Below are 17,009 nucleotides of genomic sequence, written 5' to 3'. Positions count from 1 at the left end.
ATCCTGCATATCGCAGAGTATGTAGAAGCAACTTACACTAAGTTGCTTCTACATACTCTAAGACACTCCGTTTTACGGAATTTTCGAGAAATAATCAATTTCCCCAATGAAAATCGAACCCATAACCGTTTGCACATATATATTATGACAATTAGCGACGATCTCTTTTTGTTAGATAAACCATTTATTGAGGAACACTATGGGTTAAGACGTTTACAAAATTATTATCCACTTATTCCCTATTGAACGTGCGAGCAAAGCCGCGTGTAAAAGCTAGTATTATATACGTAGAGATTATGATAATGTGGCGGTGCTTTGAACGTTAATTAATACTCGGACTGGTTGAGTATTGAGTTCTAACAATCAACGTGAGATCTATATCAGATTTGTAGGTATAATGTTACATTTGAGGATTTATGTATGAGCAAATTAAGTTCATGTTACACGGTAGCTTGGTGTCGAATTATTTTAGAACTAGTTGTCTCACGCTATTTTGTTTGTGTGTGTGTGACATAATGAAAAGGATTGTAAGATCGCGCGGCGTTAAGTTCCGCCATTATGTTTCGAGTGTCTCGAATTGGAAAATGTCTTAATAGTAGATTCTGTCTGCTTGCTAAACCTATACTGTCATCACCTTGTACATAGGAAATCCTCATGATTTTTACATTCTATGTAAGGTATCATCTACACATTTCTGGAAGATCAATCGAGAACATGGTGTCATTATACCTTACAACTGAAATCTTTTCGACATATAGTTTTTCTGTTATTTTAAAAATATTACGACATAACATATTAAAATTCATTAACTATTTAATCAAGTAAAAGCTATTTAAAGCTATATTATTATTATCAGTATCTCAGTAAATCGCTGACAGAGTTCAAGTCATCAATCAACTTTGACTTAATGACTATCACGATTTGGTGATTGATTCTACTAAATATTTGTACAGCGAGTAATATTGGTTAGTTAAAATTAGTTAATTTTAACTAACACTGTAAATAAGATAGTTGTGGGTTCTATTCCCACTTCGGGGATTTTTTTGTTTTCTCGCTTAATAACAAGGCAAAACGTTGAGTTTTGCCATTCAACACGCAATGATATGAAAACTTGGCAGATAGTGCGATACGGAGAGTTAGGGCTAGGTTCTTTCTACCTACTCTGTTATATGCGAAATATTTTTATTTTGCTGCCCTGATAGACACCGAGACAATGTCTCGAAATTTAAGCTTATTTTTTTTTTGCATATTACAATTACAAAAAAAAGGTTGAACCAAAGATTTGAAAACGAAAAGCTTAAAAGCTCTTTATATTTTTTCTATACAATAATAAAAAAAAATAAAAAAAGAATCACACGTCGACCCTGCCAGGATTCGAACCTGGAATCTTCTGATCCGTAGTCAGACGCGTTATCCGTTGCGCCACAGGGCCGTGATGCGTGTATAGAATTGTACCTAATATTGACGTTGGGTGTGAGTTAACAACTATTATAACTAACCCTTTAATAAACGAGTATGTCTTACTTTGCTATATTTTTTAAAGAGTCGCGCTTGGCCTGAGCGAGGAATTTTATTTTATTCCCTGTCCCCCCAATGGGATCGAATCCAGAACGTTTATAGTCAGTCACTGTACATTGTGTTGCTACTACAGTGAAGAAATGAAATATTTCATTGTATCAAGCGAACCAAGTGAAGTGAACGAAGTGTCCTAACACTCTATTGTGAAAAAAAATATTCCAGCCATAGATGCATAAACATTACAACACTAACCATACAATATATATTCATACCTATATTATAAATTCGAAAGTAACTCTGTCTGTCTGTCTGTCTGTCTTTTACGCAATCAGGGCCAAACCGCTAATTTAATTGTGATAAAATACTCATATAGAGATACTTGAGGGTCTCGGGATGAACATAGGATACCTTTTTTTCTCATATTTGTTATATCTTCGATATATACCAATATATTAAAATACTTATTAATTTGACATGCAATTTATTCCGCCATGTTTAAAACAACTAATCAGTTGCTAAGTAACGATTTGCAAAGTTTGTTGTTAGAAAACGTCACCCAAATTGAGCTTGCTTAATGCATCTCTCTATTGAAAACCGAAAAATATTTTCATAAGTATATTTAATAAATATTCGTATAGTTAAAGCGGGCGTAGCCGTGTTCGGGTTACATTTAACTTTGAAATATTGAAACTAGTCATAATTTATGATACATGCCCTTAGATATCCAGATTCTACCTGCAAGACTAAACCAGTACACCTTCATCTATCACACTATTATACCTTGTAAGGAACATATACACCCATATTAATATCGATACGGTATAATTGTGAATGAAAAAGTTTGTTAGTCTGTTTGTCTGTTAATTAAGGTTCCCTTATAAGCGCGGAGAATTTTTATTTTTGTTTCATATAAAAAGTAGTCATATTCAAGAATATTATTGTATTAAATTGTAAGATCAATTCTGTTACTAATTAAATGTTATAGTGAGGTACTCAGATATATTAATTATTGTTAAATTAAAATTAGTATTAACACATATTTATACCAATTATAAGGCAGTCATAGCTTCGGACGCGTGGGTTCAATGTCCACTCGAGGGTATGGATTATTTTCATTTCCTTGCTTTGTTAAACAAGCCTGATATAAATGTCTTCAAATTTGGCAAACAGAGTAACTCAGCACTATGTCCTCTCTGCCTACCCTGCTATATGCCGGAAACAGCGTAAACTATAAATAAGGCAGTTTAATATTCATTAACATTTCTGAATTTAAACAAATCTTCTAGCCCTAGAACTTAACTTAAAAAAATTAACAACAATTAGCTTGGAGTTAAGTAAATATTTTAATTGTTTTTGTATCGTTTATATTGTTTTTGTGTTTATATAGAACAGATAATTTAAAAAACTCAAGTAGCCATAATGAGCTTGGTGTTGGATGATTAACATTGCTAGGTTTCTATTCTAAAGGTATAGGGATTAGCGATCCTTGGAGATAGAAAAACCGTAAAGTTCCTATTTTTTCTATTTACATTCTCACTGTTCTGCGTAAACGTTTAAAATGCCTTCAACTGTTAGGAGCAAAGCAGGACCTTGGGTTCCTTAAAGATTTAGATAAAATATATAAATTAATGTGAGAATCAAATTACTTCTTATACGACCGAACCGAAATTCGACGCGTTTACAATCAGTCTGTGCCTCTCTTCTTTCAATTTTATTAACATTTAATCTAAAAGAATTTGTCTTGTCTGAAAAAGATGACATAGATATACATGTAACTGCAATATGCAACTCTTTATATTGATTTTTTTTATTTGTAAACGAATTGAAATAAAAACACTGAATGTTAAGTGAAACTTTCCAGAATCTAGATATTGAAAAGTCCATTTAAACCAGTTAAGCCATTTCTGATATCGGAACAAATGCAGTTGCAGGTTGCAAACATCCAGACAAACAGACAAAAATAAAAAAAAAACATTGTTTTAGGTTCCATTGCATTAATAAAAGTCCCAATAATATTTTTTCTTATACATATATCTTCCATGTACAGACAGTGATCCGCTACAATTTTATATTATATTATTTATTTAGATACAGAACCCACTACCTACAATAATACAACTCGGTAATTAAATAGAGTTATAAATTACAGCAATCATTACCATATTAGATGACGCTTTTGCATGGAAAAAGAAAACGTTTAACATTGCTTCTAATAGCGGTTCCTCTTCAGTATTTGTAATAAGACTATTTCGTTACGACGGCGTTGTCTGTAGTGTATTGTATTAAAATCTATAAATAAAAGCTACGCTAATAATAAAATATATAAGATTTTAATAAGACATTAAGATTTTAATGCCGCAATGGCACATTTAACACGGTGGCAGTAGGTTCAATTTTTTTTACATTTTCTCACTCTAGTAACACGACACGGAATAAAAAATGTTTTAAGATTCTTAGATCTCTCATCCTATCGTGTTATATGCGGGATACATGCGTGAAACTAAAACAAATGGACAAATATTAAAGTCAAAATGGAAGTTGCTTGCTAATCTATATATATAAAATCGAAAGGTCATTCACTCATCACGAAATCTCAGAAACTATATGTGTTAGGAATCTGAAATTTTGCATAGGAGTTACTTATAGGACGTAGGTGCTCGCTAAGACGGGAATTTGCAATATTCGACTTCTAAGGGGTTGTTTTTGGGGTCGAAAGTTTATATGAAACTTCGTTACTACAAATGCTAGGAGTTTCAAATTTTGCATGGAGGTCCACTTATAGGACGTAGGTACTCATAGAGATAGAAATTAATAATAAAGTAGTTCACGGAGGCGAAGCCGCGTGCGGGCCGCTAGTAATATATATGTATTGATTACAATAATCCTAATAGTAATATATGCTTTTAATCTATAGTAATATCATAAGCCTGAAGAATTTGTTTATTTGAACGCGCTAATCTCAGGATCCATTGATCCGAATTAATATATTTTTTTCCTAGAAATAAATTAAATAAAGACAAATATAGTAACCCACTTATTTTTAATTTATCGCTTTCACCTTTTAAATGCTATATTGGCAATTCTTCTTATGACATGAAATAAAAGATACTCTATTGAATGATTCAAGAAGCGTCGATATAACGTTCGTCAATAAATCGAGTGTATTTATGGTTATACCTTTTTAATATATTGTGTTGAATAGACTGTTATTCTTACATTTAATTCTATAGGTGTCCTAGCTGTGAGGCTGAGGCCGGCGACAGTTGGTTCGATTCCTACTTGTGTGAGGCATAACGCCGGCCAATCTCAATTCTCACCTTCCTCCCAATTTTGAGAAACTGCTTGTTGAGTGGCGGAACTAAACGCCGCGCTTTGTCTTGTTACTGGAGCGAAGAAATGAAAATATTAAATATATAATTTAATTCCAACTCACAACCGTCGCGTTTATAAACACACGCTTGTGCCGCCGCGCCAAGATGGTTTCAAGAAAATATTCCAGAGAAAATATTAGCAATAAAACAAATTGTTATAGCTCTCGCTAATATGGCATTGAGTTCAAATGGATTCCTTATTAGTAATTTTCTAACACTGTTTGTATAATTTTATGTGCCGTTTAGTACTTATAGTTGCACTTACCTCTTTTTATAATTCCGTTGGCACTAAGTACTAGATAAAAAGTAGGATTATAAATGTTAAAAGCATGGCTAAAGCTTTTAATATTTAATATTGGTGTTTGGTCATTGTTATGGCATAAATTAAGTATAAACTATAGATAGATACGGAAGCTTTATATTGCGGTAATTTTTTTTTGTGTAGATAGATGGAAATTAAAATGATTCTATACGGGTCTCGTTTTTTTTTTGAGGTGCGGAACGTTATAAATAACTAGCGGCCCACCCGCGGTTCCGTCTGCGTGAACTACATTATTATTAATTTCTGTCTCCATGAGTACCTACGCCTTATAAGTGCAAAATTTGCATGCAAATTTGCAAATTTGCGTTCATGCAAAATTTGAGACTCCTAGCATTTGTAGTAACGAAGTTTCATACAAACTTTCAACCCCAAAAACAACCCCTTAGAAGTCGAATATTGCAAATTCCCGTCTTAGCGAGCACCTACGTCCTATAAATAACTTGTATGCAAAATTTGAGATTCCTAGCACTGGTAGTTTCTGAGATTTCTTGATGAGTGAGTGACTTTTCGATTTTATATATATACAAGATAGATTTATAAATTTGTTCTTTATATATATGTAGTATATTTGTCTCACGTTTTTAAAGCTTATAGCTTTTTCACAACGCATAGTTCCAATTAAGAAAAGTTATAAGCAACGCTAGTTATTTTCTAATTAAGCGCCAAGTTGTTATGAGTGCGGTGAACGAGCCCGATGAAGTGTTCAATAGTATGAATTAATGTTTTTTATAAACAGGAAAAGGAAACTTCATAGGTTTTTATCAATTTCTACGTTTTTTTTCTTTTGAGGTACATTTTTGGATTACTTTTTAATCCATCTGTCTGTCGGTCTGTCAAGAACATTTTTCAAAAAATCGCGTGCAGATGAAGTTTAAATTTTTATGAAATATTTAAGCCTTCAGTTTCTTAAAGGTTTTATAATTTGAAAATTAATTGTTTGTTTCTCCTAAAAATAAGTCAAATGACTTTTTTACTTTTATATATATCATTGGTGAACTAAAATTTTTGTGATGCATCCTAAATGAAAAAGTTCTTGTAAATATTTACTATAGGAAGATTATTTACACATTGCGTTTTAATTTTTTTATATTATTTATTTACAGACAAAATTTGTAATGACCACGTCAAAATCTAGAGTACCATTATGTTTTTTATTATAAATTATTTTTTTTTTTATTATTTATGTTTAGCATAACTACATAACCAATTTAAAAAAGGATTATTTTTTGTGTATCACATACTTTAGCAACTGGTCTCACCATACCTTCGAAGTGATTGATAGTTTTAATTATATACTTTTTATGGAAAACCGGCCGCTTATTAGCGAGATATTGATCGATGTTGCCAGATATGTGTGTTACAGAGAAACACTGTACATTTTTTTATTTATTTTTTTGGTTTCACGGTGTATCTCTAAACACAAAACAAAATCAATTCAAGCTAGTAGTTCCTGAGATAAGCGCAACCAAACAAACTCTTCTAGAATATAAGCATAGATTTCTTATTCTAGACTTCAACAGGTTAGGTCTTAAATCAGGTCTAGAACTAATAAGCGAGTAGACAGCTCGTTATTGAAATTTATAGCACACGCTCCAGCTCCTATGTTGATTATTTGTTACTTTACTTACGCTAATGATACTGAATTAATTTTACATTTATATATGTGATAGGCTATTAATATCTTTCGTTTCCGAAGTAATACATGGTTTAAATCTTTAATATGAGATAAAACAAGAACCGTATAGAAATTTGGACCTAGCTGGAGAGCGTATGGCTTAGTGGTCAGAGCGCTGGATGGTTCCAAGAGTCTCGGGTTGGAGTCCCGTTCCAATTTTTTTATATTTTCTAAAAAAGACTTTAGACAGGTCCAAGTTCCTCATGGCATGGTAGAGAAAGATCACCTAAGCCAATTCTTCTAGTATAACATTTTAATACAAAATTTTTACTAACTCCAAGTTAGAAAGGTACCGCTTCAATAGTGTCGACATTAACATAACTCGTCTTAAACAAAATCACAATGGACGTAAAGGCGGTACGATTTAAATACACGTGTAGAGTCACTTGTAGAGCAAGAACTTTTGCTACTTATTTCTTTTTGCCTTCCTAGTTTTTTAGGGTTACGTAATCTAAAAGGGAACCCTTATATCATCACTTTATTGTCCATCTGTTAGTCTATCTGTCTCTCTATGTGTATGTAAATAATATTTTTCTGGAGATCGTTTGGAAGAAGCTGAAATAAATAACAAATCTAGGTCTAGTCTTAAGCTTAGTAATTAACCATTTAAAGTAACACAACAACAAAAAAGGAATAAATCCGAAAAATTACAAATTAAATATTATAATTTCTTATTTATAATTTAATTGATAATAACTTTTCTCAAAAGTAGAGTTTATTTAAAAATAAACGAATAAAACGCTCAAAAATCAAATCAAATTTATTATTTATTATTGAAAATCAAAAGAATATCCATTTTTATAATGTAAATTAAAATATAAGCACTTTTATTTGCAAAACAAAATTATCGAATCCACAACTATCACGTGCGTTATTCGACACTTAACCACTGCGCCTCGACGACATCTACTTACTAATAGTAAATCTAATATAGTATCTGTCAATCAAACGCTAACCTTACATTCACCGCTGTAAATTCGTATTATTGGTCACTTTGTCTTTATAGAGCTAAGGTCAGATACAACCAATGGTCGTGTATAAATAAACATTTCAAATGTAATGCCCCGCCTTGGATTTTTAATGAAGGGGACTTTTGTTATTACGACAATAATTACTGCGGTCTTTATTCTGAACTAGTCGTCTTTCGCTACTTTGGTTGCGTCGACTTCAAAACGTAAATTAGAAATTTCTAGAAATTCTCTCTTGATGCTCCTCTACACTCCCTACCTACTTAAATGCCTAATTTCAATTTTCCTTTGCTGTGGTTTCGTCTATACGTTATCTTTCGGTTAATCAGTAATGATGTATTTTTATTTTATAAATGTAGTAGTAGGATTCAATTTTTGTCTCACCTTATTTCTCTGAATTAGATTATTTTTAAAATAAATTATATGGTTTATTAGCCAAAAATCCTGTTAGTCAATCTGTCCGCAACAATTCTAAGTTTCATGAAAAAAAATATTAATAAAAAGACTATGAGGAAACTTGAACTATCAATACACGAATACTTCTATTTAAAAATATATATAAGAAAAGATACTATTGAAATACTAATGATATATTGTACCATATTCTATTAAGACTGTCATTATATTTAGAAATATATAAATTAATCACAGATAAGATTTTAATTATAGTCCAGGGGCCGACCAGATCATTTGTCATGTAAAGATCAATGTATATCAATATGTGAGTTGTGCAACTGCTCCGCTGTTACCTGTACAATGTACATATGTTTCAAGAGGTGACACCCACTAAATGAATGTATGACTCATAATATTTTTGTTTGATGACCTGAATGATTCCATTATTTATAAAGGAAGGCCTAGAATGATTTAGATCTTTGTATTGAGATTGAAGACATAAGATTAGGTGCGGTAGAGTAAATAAAATTCTTGAACTTTTTTTACCTCACGTAAATAGATTCAGGACAAAAATATTGCATTGCAGAATCAGTAAGTTTTGAAAGCAAAAACAAACTCTTCAAATTTATTTATCTGTAATTTACAAGTGGTTGGAACTTCCAACTCTGCTTACTTTAAGCACTTAATTATTCGTAAATCAATTCGAAATTTATAATAAAAAAATATATCTTTATAACAACAAAATATTTTATAGTTTTGCCATCCCTATCTAAATTTCTAAGCTATAAAATATACTCGTAAATAATGCGTACTGTGCAACCTCTCATTAGTTCACCTAACAAGACGTCCTGTCGACCAAACACCAAGAACACCACCAATATAGAAATGGTATATATGTGAAATAATTGTACCCACACATATTTTTCAAAGAATCTCAAGACATCTCTGCCCTTCCTTTTGCCTCGAGAATTTATATTTTTATTGATATTAGTCTATGTTAATTTGGTTGATTGTAGGTAGACAATTTACTAAACGCACCATACGTTTGTTACTTGAAATTTTTGACGTTTGTTTAATATGTATTACATGAGAATTATAATTTAAATAAAACATTGATTACCCACTCGTTTAAATCTTAAGCCTTAATTTTTCCATTTAAAATTTTAAAAAATATTTTTTATTGTCATACTAAGACTTAAGCTTAACATCCAACTGAAAGAAAACATACTACATAATCAACTCTTTTGGATGTTGATGCTCGGATTGGAACGCAACTATTTGAAATTTATATTTATTTTACAGCTAAATTAAAATAAATGTAGCATTCATTTAGTTGTGAGTTCAAGCGCCAACCTATGTTTATTTAGATTTGTCATTAATTTAATTGAATATTGAAATACATCAACAAAATTAGAAAAAAAACTGATTTTATAATCCTCAAAAAAAAACTACTAAAAAAAATACAGTCGAATTAATAACTTTCTATTATTACAGAAGTCGGTTATATAAAAAAAAAAAATATATATTTATTTCAGTTTCACATTTTCTTTACCTGTGTGAAGTAATGAGACCAACCTATTAAGTTACTAGTAAAACTAGTACTTGTGTAAGGTGGCCCCGCTCTTCCTTAACACTTCATACATTTGTGGAAATAAATATCTATACAATATCAATATATATCCAAGTTTAAACGTAACTTAATCTTAAATAACAATAAAAACAAAAATACAAGTAAAAATAAAAAAACAAGTAAAAATACGGGCAAGACGATTTGTTTGAGGGTGCATGTATGTGGGTGTACATGTGAGAACGCGCGAGTGTGGACGCATGTGTGAGTGTGTGTGTGCGAATGTATATGTATGTGTGTGTGTAGGCATAAGTTTAGGTAGGTAGGTTTATGTATTAGAATCCATTAAGGCTTCTGTAGCGTCGTAATTCAATGATAATAACCAGGCTGTTAATATTTTCTTAAATTGATAAATACTCGTAGACAAAGGATTAACATTAATTTTTTTGTTTATTTTATTATATAAAAATCTTAAAAGTTATAAAATACTATCAACAGGTCCTAATGTCCCTTCTGCTTTACTCCTGTTCTTAGTGCCATACATTTAGGTGTCACCATAAATAGCAACGTCTAACTAAACCTATCGTACGTGTGTTTACTGTCTCTACGTCCCCGCGACAGATGCTGGGCCGTGGATTTCACTTTAAACGAGACCTTTTTGCTCTCCCCTTATAGCTAGTTAGGCCTTATTTAATGTGTTCATTAAAATTGTTTTTCTACTGACTCCATGAATTTACAGCGATTTGATGGAGAAACTCTAGTGACATATCGTAAACTTCATCTTATTCTACTTATTTAGAATTGTTTTTAGATTTACGCTTTATCACTGCATACTTCTTTCTCTTCATCCACTGTCATCAACCTATTCAGACAGACACGCCTCCGGAAATCCTCGTGCTTTTTATGAGACTTTCATTCAGTATCATAAATACTATGTTCTTAAAGGTCAACCGAAGTCTGAACTTGCCTCTGTTACTACTCATAGACTGGGATCCGGCCGTTGAATCCTGCATATACGAGTTTTCTTAATTAAACCTATATTAATGAATAATACATGATTAGTAGAACAGATTACACTTGGGTTGCCTGGAAGAATCCTGCCGCAATCACCTTTAACTACATTTTTTCGTAACTCGTTTTTGGAGAAAATTGCACCAATACGTTTTTTATATGAATCGCACATCATTTGAAAGATAATCCCATAAGGAATTGGAAAATTAAGGGTTGCCAGCTCTCAGTCTGCCGCAAGTCTAGGGTTGCCTGGTTTAAACATGTCACTAAATGTTAATAATTTGCACTCATGTGTTTTTTTAATGAATTATATATCAAATTAAAGCTTATTTTTTTCTGAACACTATAAAACAGGGTTGCCTGGAAAATTCCTGCCGCAAACAGGGGTTGCCAGCGTTTGAAATATTTTATTCCGGTTCCGTTTGACTATGAGAATAGACGATGAAATGCGCAGTCTGCCTTATGTTTTAAAGTAAAATATTAAATAATAGAAGGTCAATCTTAAAATCAATGTTTATTCTAATTGTTCAACTGTTAAATGATGATTTTAATCATATTAAGTACACGCAGAAAACTATTTAAAGATGAAATCATTCTTATTTTTCAAGTAAAATAATAATCCATAATATTGAGTCTTCGCAAAATTTATTTTATAAATAATAATATTTAGTTAAATAAAAGGGTTATTTAAAACAACTAAATTATTTAATTAAGTAAATGTTTACAAATATCGATCTACTATAAGGTATTAATTACAACATGTTTCCTTAATATAATGAGAGGTGACAATTATCGCGGATATTTTTTTTATTAATTAAGAAAATGTGGAAAATTACATTTCAATAAACAATCTCTCTCTCTCTCTTCGCCCTCTGCTTGTTTGATTTGACAACGCCGTCCGTATCCGAAGAAAAAACTATGGCGCCCATCTTTTTGGTACGAATATTTACGTTTTTGCAAAGTAAATGAAAACTATTCAACTAATAAAAACTATTAAAAAATATAGATTAAAAAATGTCGCTAGCAAGAACTTCTCCGTCTATGCTGATAGTTTTTAAGGTATTTAGGTCTGAAAGAATTGTTCTTATAATTATAATAAAGCGTAATCACTCACTAACGTCCCTAACTTAGTATAATCAAAACTGAGGCAACTCCCACGGCCACAATTGTCTACATTTTATTAAACTATATAATATTAAATATTAAAGTATACTAACGTTTTGCATTAGAAAATAATTAAAAAATACTTCTTTATATTTTTGTTTTAAAACAATGAACTTTTTGTAATACTGTAAATGATAACTGTGCATTGTGTCACTATTTAAAAAAATGTCACTGTATTTAAAATTCATTTTTTGGCGAAACAATAACATAATTTTACACTTTTGGAGAGATTCCTTGTTAAATTCTATCACATTTTCACTCCTGCCGCACAAAAAACACATCTTCATTTTTGTCAAGTAACTAAGGTAAGTAACTAAGTAATATGCTCAAAAACAACTCGTCGTGGGATTTCTTTCGTCCGGCGCTTGCGCCGGGAAGCAGTACAGGGCGGTTGCCCTTCTTCTGCGGTGTCTCGCGGCGGCTATTACAATAGCCGCGTCATTGGGGGATGGCCTGGGAGCCAAGGGGGAATCGGGTTAACTGGGGGGTTAACTGGGGGGGGGGGGAGTCATGGTGAAGGGATGAGCTGTATGCCCCCTGGGCGGTCAGCCAAGCCAGGTGAGACTCACGGTTACCCGTGAGAGGCCCAGCTTAGGCGACCAGCGACCGAAGGGGCAGCTCAGGAGGCGGAGTTGGGTAGGGTGAGGATATCCCTTGGTAGGCGCATCCTGTCCGGTGGCCTGGTATGCCATGGCGCGATGTCCTGGAGATGTGGGTGGTCCGATGCATCGGCGCGGCTGTATGCGTTGCGCGCAAGCCGGCCGATGTGTACCTCCAGGCTCTCTATTCTGAGGTCGCGCTGGATGGTGGTGTTCCGAACGTAGTAGGGAGCCTGGGTGACGCGCCGGAGGGCAACGTTTTGGACCACCTGTAGGACCTTGCGCTGGGGCGCACTTGCAAGCGCGTACCAGGCCGGGGCGGCGTATGTGAGGTGTGGCCTCACGTATGACTTGTATAAGGCAAGTCTCGTGCGTAGCGGCAACTTGGAGCGCAGCAGCGGGCGGAGGTGGTATAGCGCCACCTTGGCAGCAGCAGCGGCCTTCTTCACCTGCCTGGACATCTGCAACCTCCTGTCAATGGTTACGCCCAGGTAGGTGATCTCCTTGCTCCAGGGGACCTGCTCGCCCAGCAGGCGCAGCGGAGGAGGGAATCTCAGGTGGCCTCCAAACAGTATTGTCTGGGTTTTAGCCACGCTGAGGATGAGCCTCCACTCCGACAGCCAGCGGGGAAGCAGGTCGAGTGCTCGCTGGAGTTTGGTGGCGGCGTGGACGGGCGTCAGGCTCTTCGCGAGCAGGGCGATGTCGTCGGCGTAGAGCGCCAACATCGAGCCCTGCTCTACCGGGATGTCGTCCGTGTAGAGGGCATACAGGGCAGGGGATAGAGAGCTGCCCTGTGGTACCCCGGCGGCGATCAGGTGGCTGCGGGAAACTGCACTCTCCACTCTGACGCGATAGGTCCTGCCGTCGAGAAAGGCGGCTAGGACGGCGACGACGTGGTGCGGGGTTCCGGTGCGGAGGATTTTCTTCAGAAGGCCTGGGTGCCAGACGCGGTCGAAGGCGCCGGCGACGTCCAGGAAGGCTGCACATGCACTCTCCTTCCTGTTGGCTGCTGCTGCGGCGAAGTGAATCACTCGGGCCACTTGGAGCGTGGTTGAGTGACCGCTTCGGAAGCCAAACTGTTCGGGCCGCGGTTGCAGGTGCGGCTGCAGGAGTGGGAACTAAAAAAACTAAAAAGAAAAAAAAACTCATTTGGCCATCTGCACTTTTATTGCATTTAGAAACAATACATCTTCGAAAATAATATTATTGCATTTGGTTTGCTTTGTATCGCGCCGCAAAATGTTTATCTATAGTAAAAAATAGCCAACTAATTGATATTTGCCGACTCTTGGTCATAAACCGTAAATAGCGTTTATTAGTCGGCATTACTGTCGGATTTTCTTCGAATTATTTTGCTAACTTAGTTTTGTTTATTATAATTCTATTATATATATTTCTTTCCTATGCAAATTATTAAAAATTGCGTGAGAAAAAAAAAATTGCGGCAAGCATTGTCAAATCAAACAAGTAGAGGACGAAGAGAGAGAGTTCATTGAAATGTATTTTTCAATATAATTAATAAAAAAAATATCCGCAATAATGGTCACCCTTCATTATATTAAGGGAACATGATGTATATGTATATATATTAATAGTTTATAGTAGATCAATATTTGTAAACATTTATTTAACTAGATAATTTAATTGTTTCAAAAATAATAAATAAGGTAATTTAAATTAATAAATAAATATTAGTATTTAGAAAATAGATTTTGCAAAGACTCAATATTATAGATTCATTATTTTACTTTAAAAATAAGGATGATTTCTTCTGCCCCATGATCTTTAAATAGTTTTCTGCGTGTACTTAATATGATTAAAATCATCATTTAACAGGTGAACAATTAGAATAAACATTGATTTTAAGATTCAATTTTAAAATTCAAAATAAGATTCATTCTTCTATTATATAATATTTTACTTTAAAACATAAGGCAGACCGCGCATTTCATCGTCTATTCTCATAGTCAAACGGAACCGGAATAAAATATTTCCAACGCTGGCAACCCCTGTTTGCGGCAGGAATTTTCCAGGCAACCCTGTTTTATAGTGTTCAGAAAAAAATAAGCTTTAATTTGATATATAATTCATTAAAAAAACACATGAGTGCAAATTATTAACATTTAGTGACATGTTTAAACCTGGCAACCCTAGACTTGCGGCAGACTGAGAGCTGGCAACCCTTAATTTTCCAATTCCTTATGGGATTATCTTTCAAATGATGTGCGATTCATATAAAAAACGTATTGGTGCAATTTTCTCCAAAAACGAGTTACGAAAAAATGTAGTTAAAGGTGATTGCGGCAGGATTCTTCCAGGCAACCCAGGTGTAATCTGTTCTACTAATCATGTATTATTCATTAATATAGGTTTAATTAAGAAAACTCGTATATGCAGGATTCAACGGCCGGATCCCAGGGTATCAGTCTTGCTTCATAAACAGTTTTCGCCATTCTTTTACAACTCATTCTCTTGACATACCTAAACCTCACATGGTTCGTGCACGTTCTTCTTTATTCTCATTGTGACATCCTCGCTAGTAGTTTAGATTACATTGCGTTACGTACATTGTTTTAAATAAAACTTGAAATTTCTGATTTGTAAAAGGTACCTATATATTTTAAATGATAGCATTTAAATGAAATAGGAGTGAGAGGTATAAGAGTGAAACTTTAAAGTTTGCTAAAGGACTAGAACTATCCTCAATATATTCTTAGCACCTATTTCGAAGGCGACACTAGTAGAGTGATTTAGTAGGCATCATGCAAGGCAATACGCATTTAACATTCTCTCAGGAATTAATTATTTTCGTTTCCTCACGCTGGCAAGCGAGCGCTGCATTGGGTTTCACCACTAAACATGCAATATTTCGAAAATTAAACAAAAAACTCCTAACGAAGTGTCTTAAAATTATTTTTCCTTTTTCTATATACGAACAGAGTGAAGCTAAAAAAAAAACAAAATATGTACACAAATACAAATAAAATATTACAAATAGGGTATTAGTATCTTATTTACAAATGCTTAAGATCTGTAAGCCTCTATAGAGATTATCATCTAAACCGTGTCAAAGTAACGGCTCTACGAGTGAGATCTGATGACAATAGCGCACCGACATGTCATTGTACTTTTAATCATACTACGGGGTAGTGCAGACTTGCGTTACTAGCGCCAAGACAATTGTTTCTCACATGCAATTTCTCAAAAAATATCTGGAAATTAGGGTTTCTGACTAATATTCAAGAAATTACATATAATTATAGAGTTTTTTGTGAACAACAAATAAGCTTTATAATTATGTATGGAGGCAGTCGTGGTGTGGACAGCGACTCGTTTAAAATGCTACGGTTGTGAGTTCGACTCCCACTTGGAGTAATGTATTATTTTTATTTCCTCACTCTGGTTAGAAAACAATGTGCGGCGTTGAGATCTGCTAATCAAGACGCACTATATCAAAAATTTGGTGCGTGAAGAATGAACTGTTGAATTTTCATCCAAGCATGTTCTTCTTTATTTAAAATGATGTTAACTGACAGTATAATTATGTATACACTCAAATAAAATATTTTTATGATCTTTTCATCTCTATTAAACAATATCTAATGTAAATAAGTGTCAAATTTAAGATAAAAGTTTAATTATTTTAAATCATACACTTAAAAAAGCTAGTCGCAAGTCTACCTTACCAGATCGAGGTTAATCATTAGGTCACGCACAGAGTATTTATATCGGCAAAGGGGTTTGTCTATCTTTGCATTGCGTAAGGTGAAATTAATCATCCACAGAACATTGAAAATATCTATGCCCTTGTAGCTCAGTTTAACTGTATAACCGAGAGTTGAGTGTTCAATTCCTGTGTTATGTTCTCATTAGTGGAATTATTTTTTACTTCACGCTGTATACCTTATACAGGACGGTAAGCAGAGGAAACCTGGTGTTAACACACTCCATCCTCTACTCGTCGCAAAATTTTTGAGATGGTGCGTCTTGAGAAGCGGAACTCAGCGGAGTCGTTGAGGGCAGTAACCGCGAGACTTGTAGATTCGTTTCCCACCCGGGCGAGTAAATTTTCCTCACTTTAGTAAGTATAGAAAGCGCGACGTTAATCCTCGCCACTCGCAAGATCTTGATAATTGGACCAAGCGGAGTATCTTAAGACGTTCCGCTGTCTGTCCTAATAATCACAAGACAAAGTTTAAAACTTGAAAAAAAAATAACAGATAAATCAATAAATAATCTAAATTTATTCAAGTAATAAGTTTTACAGAACACATTTTTTTATCGTAATTTTATAATTAAAGTCCATAAAAATGAGGTCAAAACAACACCTGTTCTAAACAGATTTATGTAAATGCCTTCATTCAATATCCGTCACCGACCGGATGTTCATATCCGATAGTGTGGACCACATCCGGTTG

General features: G+C 34.1%; 1 protein-coding gene and 1 non-coding gene across 3 annotated transcripts in view; one reads left to right on the top strand and one right to left on the bottom strand.

Annotated features, from left to right (window-relative positions):
- Nox (NADPH oxidase) overlaps positions 1-17,009 on the top strand; it is a 53,968-nt gene that overhangs the window by 14,106 nt on the left and 22,853 nt on the right. The window lies entirely within an intron of this gene.
- Positions 1,360-1,432, bottom strand: TRNAR-ACG (transfer RNA arginine (anticodon ACG)). The gene has a single exon. It is a non-coding gene; the product is annotated as a tRNA-Arg (tRNA).

Source organism: Heliconius melpomene, chromosome 10, assembly GCF_056956725.1.
Source record: "Heliconius melpomene rosina isolate 202511_hmr_F chromosome 10, ASM5695672v1, whole genome shotgun sequence".
Lineage (NCBI taxonomy): Eukaryota > Metazoa > Arthropoda > Insecta > Lepidoptera > Nymphalidae > Heliconius > Heliconius melpomene.
This window is presented reverse-complemented; position numbering and strand designations above follow the sequence as displayed.